General features: G+C 40.1%; 1 protein-coding gene across 3 annotated transcripts in view; it reads left to right on the top strand.

Annotated features, from left to right (window-relative positions):
- The window catches only part of LOC122878465 (SPRY domain-containing SOCS box protein 4-like), a 52278-nt gene that overhangs the window by 1197 nt on the left and 34019 nt on the right, over positions 1–17062 (top strand). The gene's annotated exons all lie outside the window — the stretch shown is intronic.

Consider the following 17062-nt stretch of genomic DNA (forward strand, 5'->3'; position numbering starts at 1 on the left):
CAAACACAGCATCCAAAACAGAATGGAGTAAAAACTAGCGAGAGTAACGTTACCTAGCTTATCATTTTGAATTGTGCATCAATTCAAATAATCCCACTGTGCTAACAAACTTGTTTAGGTCTTTTTTAGGTCTTTGTGGCTATAAAACCCTTCGCAAACATTGTATGGACAAATGCCATGAAATAGAGCGAAAAACGACACAGCAAGTAATGTAACTAACGTTAGCTAGGTTGTGGGTTAGCAAACTGTAGCTACAGATGCTGCTGAGAAGCTAACAGCCAGAGAGGAGGAGACATTTCCCAGCGCAGCACAGCAGCTCCAGACAGCGATACTCACAACTCTCCCGCTACTGTAGCTAACATCACAACAGCATATCTTGGCAAACTAGAAAGTAAGCTGAATGTCAGTGGGCTCGTTCCGTGCCACTTAATTTGTTTCCTATTTACAGAGCCAGGGCTGTGTACAAACACTGGAATTTTTATGTATTTTATTTATTTTTTATTTCACTGAATTTGACAAAGTATGTTTGATTAGAATCGCGTATCCCACCTTTTTTAAAGAAACACTTAAATCATGTAGTTTTCCCTCAAATTTATTTCTCCTTGTGTTGTGGGGAAGTAGAAAAAGCATTTTCTTTTTTTTCCAAGCTTTGCTTTGACTTAGCAAAGGCTTAAGTTATTCCAGGCGAGCAAACAAGGCAGCCTAATGCCCTAGAAGCAATAGAAAGCGGACTATTTGACTTCATTCAGTGCCCATTCGATTTGAAGTTTGCCTGCTATTCAAAGGCTAAATGCTTTGCCTGTAACCACACCATCTGCTTTGCCCTCCTGGGCATTGGCAGGCTACTGTCCAGATCAAGTGTTATGAGAGATTTGTGTGGGTGGTCCACAGCAGATGGTGAGATGGAGAACAAAACTGGCTGATGTGGTAGCTAGGCTCACTGTTGTGGTTGTTGGTCTTGTTTTCAATTGTGGTTGGTGCAATAAACAAAAACCAAACTCTTTTAATATGTAAGCAATTTTTCTAGGATGATGCCATCAGAGTCAGTATGACAAATGCTTTGACTGTTAATTAGCTTCCCTTTACTGTTGAAAGCCAGGTCATATGCTCCCATCATAGAGGAACTATTGACCCCTGCACTCTATTTCCCACCATCTGGGGTTTGACCTTGTCACCACTGTGACATCAGTTGACCTCCCTGTTACCACATGGCTGGGGGGCATAAATGTGCCCAGGTCCACAGTATTCAGAGGTCAACAGTGGAGTTCTATCATATTTAACTCACCCAGAGTCTACCAGGAAGCAAATAAAAGGGCATTGGTCATTCTTGGCCACCTCCAAGCAAAAGGATGGACCAATGCTTTGGCTTAACCTAAACTTGTGCACAGTTTACAGTTGATTGCAACCCGATCACTGATCTGTTTTTGTGCGTGCAACCTATGTATGTGACAGAGAGGTGGGACACAACCATAGAAATAAAATGTAAAGAATGGACATTGCCATTTACAGTGATGTTGATAGTTTTTCAATGTAGTGAGTCCCTGGGACCCAGAGTGGGTCATTTTGAGTGAGTCCCCAATAAAAATGTGTGACAAATTGTAGTGTTACTTCCCTGGCTCAATATCCCATCCCTTCAACCCTGCAATAAAAATTCATCTTTTATCTAACTCCACCCTCCTCACCTCTCTGTGTCTTGCATTTGGGTTCACTAGTCTAGCCGTAACAAAGGTTAAAAACTTATTTTGGATAACGTATTGTTTTAGTTACGCTTCTCACTCACTCGCGTTATCTCTCCCCCATCCGATTCTCCCTCACTCATGCCCTGGACAATGATATGCATTTGAAAACACCAGGAGGGTGTAAAATGACTTACTTAAAATCTTACTTTATTTCTGACTAGTGATACATTTATCGAGCTCTTCAGACCATCAGGGAAAAGGCGACAAATATATTTATATGTTGTAATTCATTCCCATGCACGCTGCTCAGAGTAATCGCGTTCCTCGGCTTGTCTGCCAACAGCGCCGGAGTCTCGTCTGTCTTGCGCCGTGTGCAGACAGTCAGTAGGTGTGGTTGTGGGGCACGCAGGTTTGAGCTTGTCTTCACTCTTTCTCTCCTATCTCTGGATTAGTGTTCCTGCAGCTTGTAAATATGTTAATAGTTAGTTTGATCTTCCCTTTTGTAGATGTGTTAAACATTTGATTATTTGACTCAAGATTTCTCTCTCTCTCTCCCTTGCTCCAACTGACACAACCCCTATGCTTTATGCAAATAAATGCGATGGAATGCCATGCAAATGGCCTTAAAATGACTGTCGTTTAGTAGTTATCATGATAAGCCTAGTCTAGACAGCCAAGCTCTTTTATCCATGTTTTTTTCCTGACATTGGAACTAGGTAGGCACTTTATTTGCCTCAACCCAACTGATGGAAACACACCTAATTTTTGCGACTTTTCTAACTTTGGCTAAATATTCCCTTGATTGTGGAATCCAACAATTGTGCTAACCGATCATGGTCAGATATATCGGTCGATAATAGCTTACTGCAGATATCAGGTGTATATGTCGGCTGATAAGTAACTAGAAACTGCAGTACAGAAATGCCAAATTAGGTTTGAGGTCACCTAGAAAAAGTTTCACCATTACATAGTTTGTCCACCGGAGTGCAATGACAAGTGATTTTTATTTTTTTTTTCAACTGTAAAATGTCGGGCTCAGTATGTGTCTTGGTCACAATTCTTAAAAAATCAAAAATCGACAGGATTCATATCAAGATAATTTGTTTAAGAAAACATGACAGTTTGCTGATGTATTGTTTTAGAAATTCTAAAACTCCCAAATAAGTCAATATCACTTGGCCTCAAATCTAATATTAGTTCGGGTGTAATACACACTGCAAGTTATATACAACAAAGATTATTTGTTTTTATGTTGCCCTGGATTGCTGCTGGATATTTGGTGAATTCATCAAATGATTGCCGTGCTACTCCTTCATCCCACGAGTCAAGTAGCAAATCAGTTCTAATGACAGCTGTGGGTGACACCCAGGTAACAACTGCTTACTCGCCCCTTAAGTCTCCCCTGTCTAAAACCCTGTCCTAACATTGATCATGAAAATGAGGTTTCAGCTGCTCTGCTTATTTTAATCTGGATGGGAGATCCGTTAACACTTTTTCATCAAGTTTTTACCACCAAGAAGCTGCACTTTTTTGATCACAGAATCTGACCTGGCTAATACAATGATACTTCCTAATTTCATTTCAGTGTGGACAACCTTTCATAAACAACCTGTAGTGCTGGATATTATTTACGAGTCTGAGATGTCCTAAAATGGCCACTTTAATGCATTCAGGAAAGGTTTACAGAAAGAACAGTGTCCAAAGAAACAACTACAACAGAATGGCATTTAGCTCCATTTCCAAACAGGAGCTGCTATGCTCATGAATTTCAGCTTCATGTCAGGAAATGTCTTTCCTCCAGATAGAAATGTTTTATGCTGTCTGTCAGAGGATCTACATACAATAGTTATCTCTTGGAGGCATTCCGCTGCAGTGAAAGCATGTCTGATTGTCCACACTATGTACCCAGCCACCGTCCCACACTTACTCTCCGTCTCTCCCAAAAATGATGTTCGATTATTTGTTCTCAAAAAAAAAACTCATAGCCACTGGGTTGCCCGCTTGAGTTAGTTCTAAGCTGCTCAAAAGAATCAAAACGGGTTTTCATAAAAATGAATCCAAGTTGAAATAACTATGGTAACCTTCGGCATTCATCCTTTCTAAGGTGGGCTACCGGGAAAGTTTTACGGTATTTCCAAACGGGGCTTTTTAGATTGCTCGGCATGCAAATGACTCTCTGCGGCCAAGTTGGGTTGTGAACTCTCAGCCATCATTACCGCACTTGTTCATCTTGACTTACATTTCATAATCAATCCATGAAAGTGACGTTATGTGACTCCTGTCTGTCATGCAGTGCATTCATTGCAACTTGAGAACTTGCGAGGCAGACAACAGTGGTAGTGCTGCTTTTTTCCCCCACAATCGAATATTAATTTTCACAATCGAATGTCTGACTTATTTTTTTTTTTTTTTTAACCATTCGATTATATAATTGAATTTAGAATCCTAAACCCTAAAATACACACACACACACACACACACACAGAGTAGTACAGACACACTGTTAGAGATGGGGCTGTTTTAGCAGAGGGGCACTGTAGCCAGTGTCTGATGCTGACTCAGTAGAATGTTAATGTTGTGAAATCTCATTAAGAGCAATCCGGTGCTGAGCAGGGCCACGCCTGGGCTTTACGGGACAGCAGGTCATTTTAAAAGGCTAGCAGTGCCCTTGTGTTTGCACTGTGTAATAGAATCTAATCACTTGAGTGGCTCACACTAAATTGAATTGCTCTTTTAAATTGCTGCCACTCATGTTTAGTTGCTCTTGAAGGCCATTTTAAATGATTTTGTGTCACTGGTGGAGAATAATTGCTGTTAGAGCTGCAGCTGCACTTTAGTAACTGTGGTAAATAGTGCATCGTTTTGCTCTATTGCTTTTGTCACTGTTACCGGAGAAACACAAGTTTTCATTGCACTGTCCTGATAAGGTGATTGAACAGCAGGAACTGCATGCAAAGTAGCAACATTTCCCATCAAGTTAAGTTGTGAGTGCCAGCTGGTATCAGGGGGTCATTTTGTTTCTTTTTCTACTGGAAGGGATCTTGGGTAAGGCTGTGCCAAGCTCTAACTGCCCACCCTGTCACCGGTATGTCTCTGATTGTAGCGCATTGCCACTGTCGGTATCGATTAGATGGGGCATGAGACCCCTTTTTCAGCAAAATAGTCTCTAATATGCTAACCCATTTGAAGCAAATCCTACTAATCGTTTTCCTTTTTTATGCATGTGTGCATGATTATAACAGAATAGGTTACTGCTCACGTCAGCCAGTGTTGCCTGTCGCTGCTGGGTGAGTGATGTGTGCTGAAGACTGGATTCTTTCTCACCCAGTTTTTCAGGCAGTTGATGGATGTTCCTCCCTACGGAGAGAGGCAGAGAGAGAGAGAGAGAGCGCGCAAGAGAGATGTACCATACAAGTTATGGGGGCTGTTAATCTTTCACATCTGAGAAGGATGTGGTGTAAAGCTCTCCTCCTGGAAGAAACTTCCACCCATGTTTCTATACTGGTACACTGATGTGCTGCATTGAGCTACTAACTCCTGTGAATGAAAACTACTCTTGACAATGGTTATGTTCACCATGTACTCACTAAATGCATTATGTACTCAACATAGCATTAGATGATACTAGAATATCCTACTCAGTATCAACCGGGGGGGGGGCATGTCTTTCTAGGCTATTACTTTGGCACCACCTTTTTGCGGTTTGGTGGGGTGTACAACTTTGTCGTAACTTTTTGACTTAAAATGAATTAGTTCTATCGTGAATAAAGAGCACTGTATTTCACACTTTGCACCAATTTTATAAGCCAGTAAGCCAGAAAGACATGGGACATACAGCCACAGTTAGCTGGCTGTCAGCTGTTGCCATTATTGCATGCATGTGTATGTGGCTAAAGTGCAACTTTTGACAGAAAACATTATGCATCAGTTGCAGGGCTTGACATTAAACTTTTTCAGGTAAGTGGCTGAGATGTTTTACTTGCAAGTCAGCCAAACCTATTTGTCCGAAATGGAAAATGTAGGCCTATTAAAAATATATTATATCAACAGGGATATGGATAATTTATTAACATACAAAACATACAATTAACAGGTAACAATTACATAGGTGGGATGATTCTAACTTAAACATCGCCCCTAACAAGCAACCCATGCAAACCACCTAGCTCGATACACCAGGACACACACACACACCTCAAAATGTTGAATTTTCAACAAGCTCCTCGAACCCCTGCCTAAACGGACAGGGTTTGAACCCTGTCTGATGCTGTCTTTGGCAGATGGTCCACCACCTGTGCACTGCTGCTTCAGCGTTAAACTTCTCCAGAGGGGGGCCTTCCACTGAGAGAAACATCAGCCTCTGCAGCTGAAGGGAGGAGAGACTTGACCTCCAGTCAGTTTTCACTCTCTTCATTGTTGAAAATCCTCACTCACACACTGCTGTGTTGACTGGAAGGATTAGGTACACCTCCATGAGGGGAACACAGCGCTTAAATCATTCTCCCCTTTTCTCTGAAAACACAGAAATGAGAATTTCATGTTAATTAAAAAATGGAAGTAACTTCTGAACAACTCAGCAGATTTCTCTAAAACTAGGCTATAGTCTGCACACCTGACTCATTTAATACATTTGACACAAATTCTACACTCTTAATATTCTACACACCTGACTGCAAGATACTCATGAACAGTTCCCTTATCTGTATTGTATCTGTATCTAAACTTGGCAACGGTGCCCCTTTGCAGCAGGTCCTCCAGCCATTCCTCTAAGTGGGTGATGATCGACTCTGTTGGGGCAATTGAGAGTAATGCACTACTCAAAATCAGTATCTTCCAGTTTATCTTAACAACTCTCCCCTTGTGCTAAATGCAAAGGTTAAATAATCTATCCACGTCTCTCACACACACTTTTTTTCTTACCAATCACCACGGTCCGCTCTGCTTCCAGCGTGGACTGGGTTGGATTCTGGAACCTCACAGCCTTATACCCGCCTGTCGCCTTTACAGCCTGGTGGATCTTGGCCATTGGGGGACCCATTTCCATCTTCAAGGAAGTGCTGTCCCAGAAACGCACCTCCTGGCTCTCTACTGCTTGGCACACAGTGAGGTCATCTTTCTGGAACATTTTGTTTAGGGTGGTGAGGTGGTCCAAAACATCACTCATGAAGTGGAGGAAGAGGACATTGCCATATTTTTTTCACATAGCCAGTTACTGGTTTGGCCTTGCAAGTGACTGCAGCTGAAGACTTGGGGTTCCTCTCTGCACTTGCCATGTCCTCGAAATGGGCAAGGAGGACCGGATAGCAGTCACACACAATCTGTAAAATAATATAATTTATAATTACTGCATTGCTAGAGCCATATTCTATTGGTCAAATGGTAAGTTGATTAACTTAAACTGAACAGGATACGCTTTAAGCTTCAAATGTTTTTACTAAAGACCTTACTTTGACACATAGGGCAGCCAGCTGTAACCTGCGCTGTATATTTACTACCACTAGACAACCTCACTGCTAACCTTTCCCTCTATTCCAATTGCCAACACACCTGTCTGCTCTGAGTGCAGTTACCATCACTCTCTCTCTCTCGCTCGCCCACACACTCACTACGCACTGCCCTGTTCCTTAAAGGAATGCTACTCTTATAACAAATAGGGAGGAAAAGTAAAGAGAGTGAGTAGCTAGCAAAAAAGAAACTAGTTAACATAACGATAACGTTACGTCAACAATCAACTGGTAAGCCCCCAAATAATTTCATGGTAATAGAATTTTATTTCAATTTACATGTCTGCTTTTTTCGGGAACTCCTGGCAGGTGAAACAACGTCGTCCTTCTCCTGATCATAGCAGACCGAACTTTTCGGACCAGCTCTGTAGGAATTTCATTTGCCGTTTCGCTTCGTAGCCCTGCAGCGCTGGTGTTCCGTTTGTTTCCGTTTTGTTTAATTGTGTTTTTTGCCTGGCACTTGGCCAGTTTTTTAGGTGGTTAGAGATGCTCGTTACTCCATTGTGCAGTCTGTTTGAGATCAGAGCTGCCACACAGTCGGAAAAAGTAGCCTCTGATTGGTTGACAGACTCAACCCAAGACATCATGAATGGCTAGTGGATGACTAACAACAACAGTAACAGTTTTCAACATGGAAATATTGATAAACACAACACATTTATTTTTCACTTGCCCGATCGGACAACTTCATGAGGCATTCTACTTGCCGAATAGTGTTTATTTGCCCCGGGCAAGCATTAATGTCGAGTCCTGAGTTGGTCTTGATTGACATTAGTTATTCTATGTCGGTTTGGTTTGTTAATGCCCCGATAAAGCAGGGCAGCAGGACATGCAGATGCGTTTGTTTTTGATTTTCAAATACTACTATGACTGTTTGCATACGTGTCCACATGTGCAGTTGTTTCGTACTCAACAATTTGTCATGTTTCATGTGTACAAACCAGTGCAATGCTGTGGATGCCTTCCAGGAGAGACTGAATATGGGAATAATGGCGCACATTTTCAGACAAACGATTATCGCATCTTGCCCCCATCTTTCACCCTGCCTTCGAGTGTGGACATTCTGAACAGCTTTAAACATTTAAGCCTGCAAACGTGGTCAGGCGTGGCCCACTCTAAGGGCCGAATAAGGAGCCACGAAGACTGAGGAGGTGGGTAGAATAATGGAGTTGAATAGCTGGGAGAAGAGCAGGGTTGTCAGTGGAGTACAGCTATGGATGGCTGTAGTGATCGCCTTTTAATAATGTCTGTCTTCAGGCATTTAATTAAGGTTTAGAAAGCCTCTTGTAACTGAAGCCATTATTTCAAGCTCTTACAAGCAGACATAAGAGACATGGTTATGGTACTGACAATGATAACAGTGTGATGTCACTGTTTTTTTGTTGAGAATTTAGAAAACTTGAGGAATCCTCAGAAAAGAAATCTCAGTTGTGCTGATAACTTTATTAATCTATGTTTTACAGATCCTCACAGCATCAATGTAGTAACAATGTGACAGTTTAAACAATAGTGTCAGTCTTTTGGTGTCTGAAATAGTGTTTTTAATTCAGACATTTCCCTCCCACTTTGTCTAACCGATGTCTTTTTTTGGGGGGGCTGACTTTTTATTTTCCTTTACACTGTTTATACATACACACACAACCTGTTTTTAAAACTTAAAGCAGATATTTTGAATTATGCGATATGACCTAAAATGTATATCATGGAATTTTATTTTATTTTTATGGTCACGGTATTACAAAAATAAAAGCAATACTACACTCAAAACATTATTCTACCTCTTTTCACTCTATTGGCAATGTAAGGCGAACATATCTTATGAAAGAAAAAAATTATAAAAAAAATGTATGTTTATTGGCTCCAAATAGGAGGTATAGACTTACATGTGTTTTGGGAGGAGTAGTCTGCCCCATAATATAGGTTAATTAGTAAATGTAATGTGATTCATACTCAAGGGGTAGGATGTCAGGTAGGCATCTCAACAGCATTTATTTGGCAGAAAACCTAAAGTATAAGTACAATAGTCAGTGTACCACGCTGCATGTCTATGAAGGACATTTACATACACAGCAACAGACACATGGACGAAGATCACAGAGCAGATCACAGTGCAGTATGAAGTTCCGCAAAAAGCAACAGGAATTTTTTTTCCCCACATCCAACCTACTACTCTGGTTATTTGGCTGCCGATGAGGATTAACATTCACACAATTTCTCTTGACTGTCCCTCAATATCATACTCCAGCGTGTGTTACAATAGGCCCTAGCCACGGAACGCGCTAATGCTAAGTTCACAGGCTAACCTGCAAAATAAACAGTAAAGCAACATAAAAAATGGCAAAACTTTTTTACAGCAGGCCTGGAATTAAGTCATTTTTAGGGCAAGGCCACTTTGACCTTTTTGATAATTTATTGGGGCATTGCAGCCAGAATGTAGGGCACCAAGGCCAAAACCAATGGTGCAATAACCATAAGTGATAATTACATAGTATGAAGACAAAACAGGATACAATCAACAATTAGGAGTCAATGAATTAGAACACAGTACGGAGTTTATTTAAACTGTACACTGTCTGATTTTCTTTTTAAAAATGTGAACAATTCATTGTTATCTTTTAATGATAAAGTATATAAATAGGCTATGAGTGATCAAAATTAATCTGAACAAGTTTCAACACCCATGAAACATTAGCATTTGAATCTGAGATAGGACCATAAAAGGTCATAAACCATACCATAATAGGTCATAAAAATGACTCAACTCGCTACCAGCCTCCATTGGTTAGCTGTGCTCTTTTAGTGGGAGGTTTGCTGCTTCCCACTCGGTGCTGGAGAGATATATGCGCAGACGGTAAGAAAAAGGTTTTTTGACAGCTGGGTTTATTTTGTTCTATGATTTCAACACGGATTTGTTCAGGGGGAAAATACTAATGACCTCCTTGTGAGGCATCGCGCTGAAAACGTAGGAGCCCGTCAGATCTCACAACAAAGTATAAACTCTATGCAGCTTACGTTTGTAGTTAGCTAACACTATAGCAGCAATATCCTGGTAAACTTTACAACACACGTGTATTAATGCTTACACTGTAGTGTTTAGCTGTTTGTGCCTATTACATAACGTTGATTAAATCAGGAGAGAACTGAATGAGTAAACGTAGTGTTTATTTTAACAAATTATGTGAGATGTTAATCTTGACATTCTTTGCCGTTTAGACTCTGCGGGGGGATTTTGGTGGTGGAGGGCGTCAGCGCCCAGTCGGTGAAGACTGGGCGCAGATGGAGAGGTGGAAGGGCGCACAACAGTTGCAGAATGGTACGAGAATTATTATGCCTAAACATGCAGAAGTCTAGTCTTCCTGGCTGAGCTTACGCTAGAGCTTCATTTGTTTGCTAATGTTAGCTAGCAGGTTAGCTGTTAGTGTTTTTATTGTTTACATTAACACAGCTATATTTGCGGGAGGAATCTCCTGCTAATGTTGTCGGCGTTAGCTAGGAAAATAGTAGTTACTGGATGTAACTGCAGTTTTGAGTACGTGTATAGCCTCTACCTGCATGCCATCATGTTATCGCAGCCAACATTTATCACGGTAATGACTATATTGCAAAATCCATGTTGTAAGAGAACGTGACATTGGTGACGAAACCGGTATTCTGTCCACCCCTACTTTGTATGGAAGCACCAAAGTTTAGAAGTCTTTTTGGATGATTAACACTGTTGTGTAGTATGATGGAGCAGTGCCTTTTTTCCCCCATTTTTTTTTTTTTTTTTAAACTGAGAACCCTGGTAGTTGTTTGCCATTTTGTTCTTATTCACTATACATAGAGAACCTGATGTTCTGTACATAGGTTCCCTTAAAAGCTGACCGCTCATCTTTGTATTCAACTGCATGTAAAAGAAAAGCTTAAATCTGATCTCGAAGCAGGAAGTTTCCTCTTACATGTTCAACCAGACATCCTCTTCCTACCAGCTGCCTTTTCCCCCACCTCATCCTCATCTTTTTTCCCTGCTTTAACAATCTGCCATGCAAAACAGTGCCCAAACCACTGGGTCATTGTGAGGGCAGAGTCCACATACACACAACTACTGTGAATCCTCTCACCTCAGGTGACCTCGTGCGCCGTGATGTGTATATGTTGGTGCCAAATTGCAGTCGTTCATGGCTGCTTACTGTCATTGTGGTGAAACATTGCATCTTATGCCACTATTATAGTATAAGCCTAATAATAGTTGAATAATACATATACACCTTATGAAGAAGAAAAGCTATTTATTGGCATTGAACATAGGAACGTGTGGTATATATGTCTATTGAAAATATTGTATATACTGTAAAATATCTGAAAGAATACATTAATACATTACCCTAGTAGTAGGGTAGTGTTCTATTTCACCATTTTAATTCTAGGTAATTGTTCTTATTTTATGCACCTTTATTTTAGTGTTTACTCACAAACTACTTTAATCTGCTTAAAACTACTTGGTTAGGTTTAATCAACGTTGGCTACTGGTTTCACATGGGAAATGAACCCGGTCTCCTGTGTGAAAGTCCAGTGTCTGACCCATTACTTTTATGTTTGATCCTTAAGTACATTTAATAGCAAATACATTTGTAGAATTTTGAGATCTAAGACTTATTGAGTTGCATTCAGGCTTGAATTGATTAACTGTTGATCAGTATATTAAAATAATGTTGCTTCAAATTTTGCTCTGGCCTCTTTAAGTTTGCATTCAACATATAATACCTTATTATCACGGAAATGTACTGAAACAATTGTATATGTGACACAAAAGGCAATATATTATTTTGGCCAGTAAAAATGTATGCTTGGCCGTTTTTTTTCTTTTTCATCCTATTGGCTGGTGAGTCAAAAATTTTATTTTGGACACTGGACGTAGCCTATCGAAACCAACATGGTACCGAATGACATCAACACCAACAGGTGCATAAGTAGACCTACATGAAACAGGAGAGACTGTCCAGGAGGGGCAGAGCGAGGGGAGATTGTTCACTAGTTAATCGGTTGTGGATGGCGTCATTCTCCCGGATGGATTAAAAAAACTTAAACAAATGTTAAAATTGGTCACTAAATATACTTTGGTGGCTGTTAATATACCTGGGTGTCCCACCCAAGTATAGTCTGTGTGGGGAAACACTGCGGTTGAAATAGTGACGAAAATATGACACATCTGTTAGTTTCATCCACCTGTTTTTATACAGATGAATGGAAACAATGCAAAATGGTTGAGGTTAGCTCAAATGATTGCAATCAGGCGATTATGTAATAATTGTGACAGCCCTACATATGCACATGTCAATATGCTGAAGCAGAGGCTTATGATGAGTGTTTTCATAAGCCATTAGTGCAATGCTTTACTTTGTGATATAGTAAAGTATTATTGTTCCAGTTTTTCTGCTGGCTTATTTTTCAGGTGTGTTTTTGTGTATGGAAAATCTTGTAATGATAGGATATTGACTTTAAAAAAAAATAAAAAATCTAACTTGTCTGTAAATTTCCCGTAGGTATGAATGTATTTGTAAAAGACTGGTGATCTGTCCAGTGTGTACGTCGCCTCTCATCCAAGGTGTGCTGGGATAGGCTCCACCCCGTTCTCTTTTTCTAAACATCTTCTGATGTGACTTGAACATGCTAATGCATGTAAACATACCGCTACCTCTAGGTTCTATCATCCCATGGACCTAGCCATTGTTTAGCCACACTACACTGATATGAATAATTGAGATGCGTATGTGCTCATGGATGTGCTCTACTGGAATCCTATTGCTCCACTGACATTCAACAGCTTTGTTGCCTGCTGGGCCCCTGCAAGATGTCAGGATCTTTATTTAATAGAGTAGGTTCCATCTGAAGAACCCTTGTAATCTTTCCTGTTTCTCCATATTTTGCATGAATAGTTATGTAGGTCACGTGTTCTGTTAAAGGTGTGCTTACAAACTAAAAGATACTACAAATGTAGCACATGTCTGTATCTGTTTTAAAATTTTGGCTTACAAATTTATTGCACCATTAATTACCTAGCTGTTCAGATAAGTTGCTGTGCCAAGGTACACTGAACCAACATTGCTCATTGCTCTGTTGCAGAGTTGACCTGAGGTTAGGCCAAACGAATACGTCTTTGAGGTGTGAGTGTTTCTGGGGCGCTGGGAAGAGGTTAGATCAAAGCAACACAAAAACGGACCAGGCACTTTTTTCACACCAGTCTTTCCCCACCCCCTTCCAAATTTTGTTAAGCAATTTTAATTAGAACTCAGTCAAGTACTTGAGCACAGCGACCCATTAATTATCCAATTTAATTCACACCATGTTTGAATGTAGCTAATCACTTATGTTCTCAGGGGTAGATAAGGCCACAAGCTCAACGATGGCACATTGAGCTAATTTAGCCGCTAAAGTGACATGACACTTTGGATCTGCTTACATGCCTCCCAGTTAAGCTCCATGTCATCAGAACCATCCTGTGGCCTACATGCAGAGCATGTCAAGTCATTTTTGAGCGTGACCACTTACGCTGTTAGAATATGCTGCTAATTGGCTGTTTTAGTGGAGGAAGTACGTCAAGGAATGAGGCAGTTTCTGTCCTCCTTGCTTTTCGGAGAATGCAATTACAGTGCTCCACTCTGTGACCATTTACTTGCGTTTTTCAAAATGTGTAACTAGGTGTACCAGTGCTCCTTGCAAATTTGTTGTTTTTTTTATAGCTCATCATGGTGTACCTCTTACCAGGAGGCTCTCATCACTACAGCTGGGCGATATGGCTTATAAATAATATCTTGATATATTTACATCGCATTAAACGATATATATCTTGATAAAACACTTTCTCTAAAATATTATACCGTAAATTCTCAAATAGTGCAAACATATGATGATCTTGTAGAATATGATGCATTGTTGTAGATTAAACTACCCAACAGTATATAAAGAAGTTAAAATTAGCTCAACCTCAAACATCTACATCTATACACATTAATGCAGCAGTAATATTAATCCAGAAAAAAACCCCAAAACAAAAAATAAATTATATATATTTATTTTACTGTGCAATGAGTTAAGTAAATGTTTACATTTATTTTTGTATAGAATTTTTAAAAGATTTAGAATAACTCATCGCCACAGCTATTATTTATTTAAAAAAATAATCACTCCAAGTTAGCTGTTAGTAGTAGTAGTAGTAGTAGTAGTAATATTATAATAAATATGCTAACATTATATAATATACTGACATTAGACTATTAACATTATACTTTTTTATTTAATGTTATAGTATTATACTAATACACTTAATTTATACTAGTTAGTCAACCAGGTTGAAGAGAGATCATCTGCAGTGGACAGGTGTAGATTTAGCCAAAGCCAGGATGCCATTCTGCCAATATGTGCTCCTTCTAGCCAGCCTCCTCCTAAGAGCAACACATTCCCCTTGTTCTATTTTACATCTATTTTACTAAAGTTATTGTTTATAAATATTGTTCAGCAGTCTTGTTTACATAGAATATGGCATGGGTTGTGTTGGTGGTGCTGGTGTATCTGTCCCAGTTCAAAAACCACAAGTCCCACATTCCATAAGCCGCACTGTGCCAATCAGAGTTTTCTGTGATGAATGATCAGTGTTTTTAAAAAAGCTGTGTCAATATTTTCAGGCCCATGCCTAGTGTCTAGATACTAAGGTCTCCACTTAATCCCCCACTGGTTTTCACATGATAATTGGAGGAAATAAGGAGAAGGAGCGTACACACACGCACGTGCAGTATAAATATTTATGTAAATTGTTTGTCAATAAACTGTTACTTGAACATTTTTCACTGTGCTCATACATTTTTTAATTTAGGAGCACATGTACTCCTTGGGCAAAAAGTTAGCATAGAGCCCTTGTATGCGTACTTGTGCAATGTCTTGCCATTTCTGTTTTTTCTTCACAGAGAATACTGTAAATTGAGCTGGTGATTGTTTTTTCAAATTAAAAATTGGACTCCTCTTAGCCACAGCAGTGCCAAAGATGTGATAAAGAGAGAAAAATCAGACAGTAAATCTTTACGATTTGCAACATACCAGCCGCTATTTTTAAAAGGAATGTCTTAGGTTGATGCACTGATTGCATGTTGCATCTTATGGTTGGATCAAATTGAATAAATAATGAATGAAAAAATTCTTAACTAATGTTAAAACCTTTCTGAAATGTCATTGTTGACCCGGGCTGACTATCCTAAAACCCCTATTGACCTATATTCAGATGGGGTCGGTAGTAGCACAGAGAGGAGACGGGCTGGCTGTGGGACCTTTTTTCCCCCCAGTAGTTGTAAAAATGAGTAATTTTTTTACTTTCTTATTGCAGCCTTATTTTCTAGCTGTCAGCTGAACAAAAGGCTGGGCGTCTTGTTCTAGGAGGTTTTGGATTCCTAATTTTAGTGTTCTTCAGGCTGAGGTGTGGCTGTGCTCGGAGAGAAGTATTTGGGGATTTATTTATGGTTTCTTCAGCAGTCTGTTGCATTTAGCATTACAAGGAGGGGGTGATGAAGCACCCAAGGGCTCCTAACAAGGTTATTCATCTTCACACCACATTGGCACTCTGCACGCGTCTTTATTGTACAATTTAATAGTCACTCTGATGGCCGCTGTTTCAGCCTAGGCCCATATACAAGTCAGACAATAGAAGTGATTGGTCACTTGAGAATGTCTTTGGATTGAAACACAGGGTTGGAAGGAGAGCAATTATTTGAGGGCTGTAGTTTCTCAGGGGCCTCCTACTGATAAATGGTTCACCTCCTCTTCCATCTAACCATCATTAAATTTGTCAAATCCCCCCCCCCCCGGAAATCTTGCAATCCCAAGTGTTTGTGCGCTACATTTGAGTTACACGTCAGTCACTATGCACTGATTGTCCTTTTTAATTATCAGTGGATGATAAAATGGCAGTAGAACAGATGCTAACAAATACCTGTGCACCAGTTCAGATACCTGTGCAATAATTGAAATTACAGTATTTACATGCCTGCAATGGGGCAGCAAAGGCCTAAATAATTAATAAAAAAACAAAAAAACTCTTGACAGGAAGAACCCTGGTGCTGCAGGATAAATATGGCAAAGGCAAAACTTGCCCCTCCCTCATTGCTACTACTGCTCAGGCGGTCTTGAGCAAAGCCCTCAAACCACCCCACAGAAGCCGTTGGGGGTTAAGGGCCTCGAACAAGGGTACTGTACTCCTGAAAAAGAGCTTTACCATAAGTTAGCCTTTACTAATCCAGGGTAGTTTGACACATGAATTAGTGGTGTTTGACCAGAGAATGTTTGATAAAGTTGTTGTTTCATTTTAAGAAGCTTACCCAATGTAGTGAGGACTGCTTCTTCAGCGGTTTTTTCAATGCGGATAAATGCGTCTGCATCATTCAGATCACCGTGACTTCTGTTTGCACACCAGCTCACTACAACAGCTCACTGACTGTCAGTGGAGCTGTATGTGGGAGGAAACAGGTGGTGAGGAGTGAGGGGCATTGGAGAGAAGGCTACTGTGTAAGCCGTGTAAGCCATCCTGCTGTCTCGTCAGACCACACACTATCAGGGCCTGGATCAGTTAGTTGTGTGTGTGTGTGTGTGTGTGTGCGCCTGCATGTGTTTACTTGTTTTTCTCTAGGGCTGAAAATTTGGAAGAGATGCACCCTGCTGTCACTATACTGAATCAGTGGATCATTACACCTGCAAGTTGCCTCAGAAAGACCCTGTTTGAACTATAGTTTGTTGCCATGATCAATATTGTCATGGGTGCACTTTGAAATTTAGACAGTTCATTGATCTACTGTTCATTAAGTCGTCATTAGTTGATTAATTGATGCACTGTAATGTCATTTTTACTAGTTAAAGTTT

Source organism: Siniperca chuatsi, linkage group LG7, assembly GCF_020085105.1.
Source record: "Siniperca chuatsi isolate FFG_IHB_CAS linkage group LG7, ASM2008510v1, whole genome shotgun sequence".
NCBI classification, from domain to species: Eukaryota; Metazoa; Chordata; class Actinopteri; order Centrarchiformes; family Sinipercidae; genus Siniperca; species Siniperca chuatsi.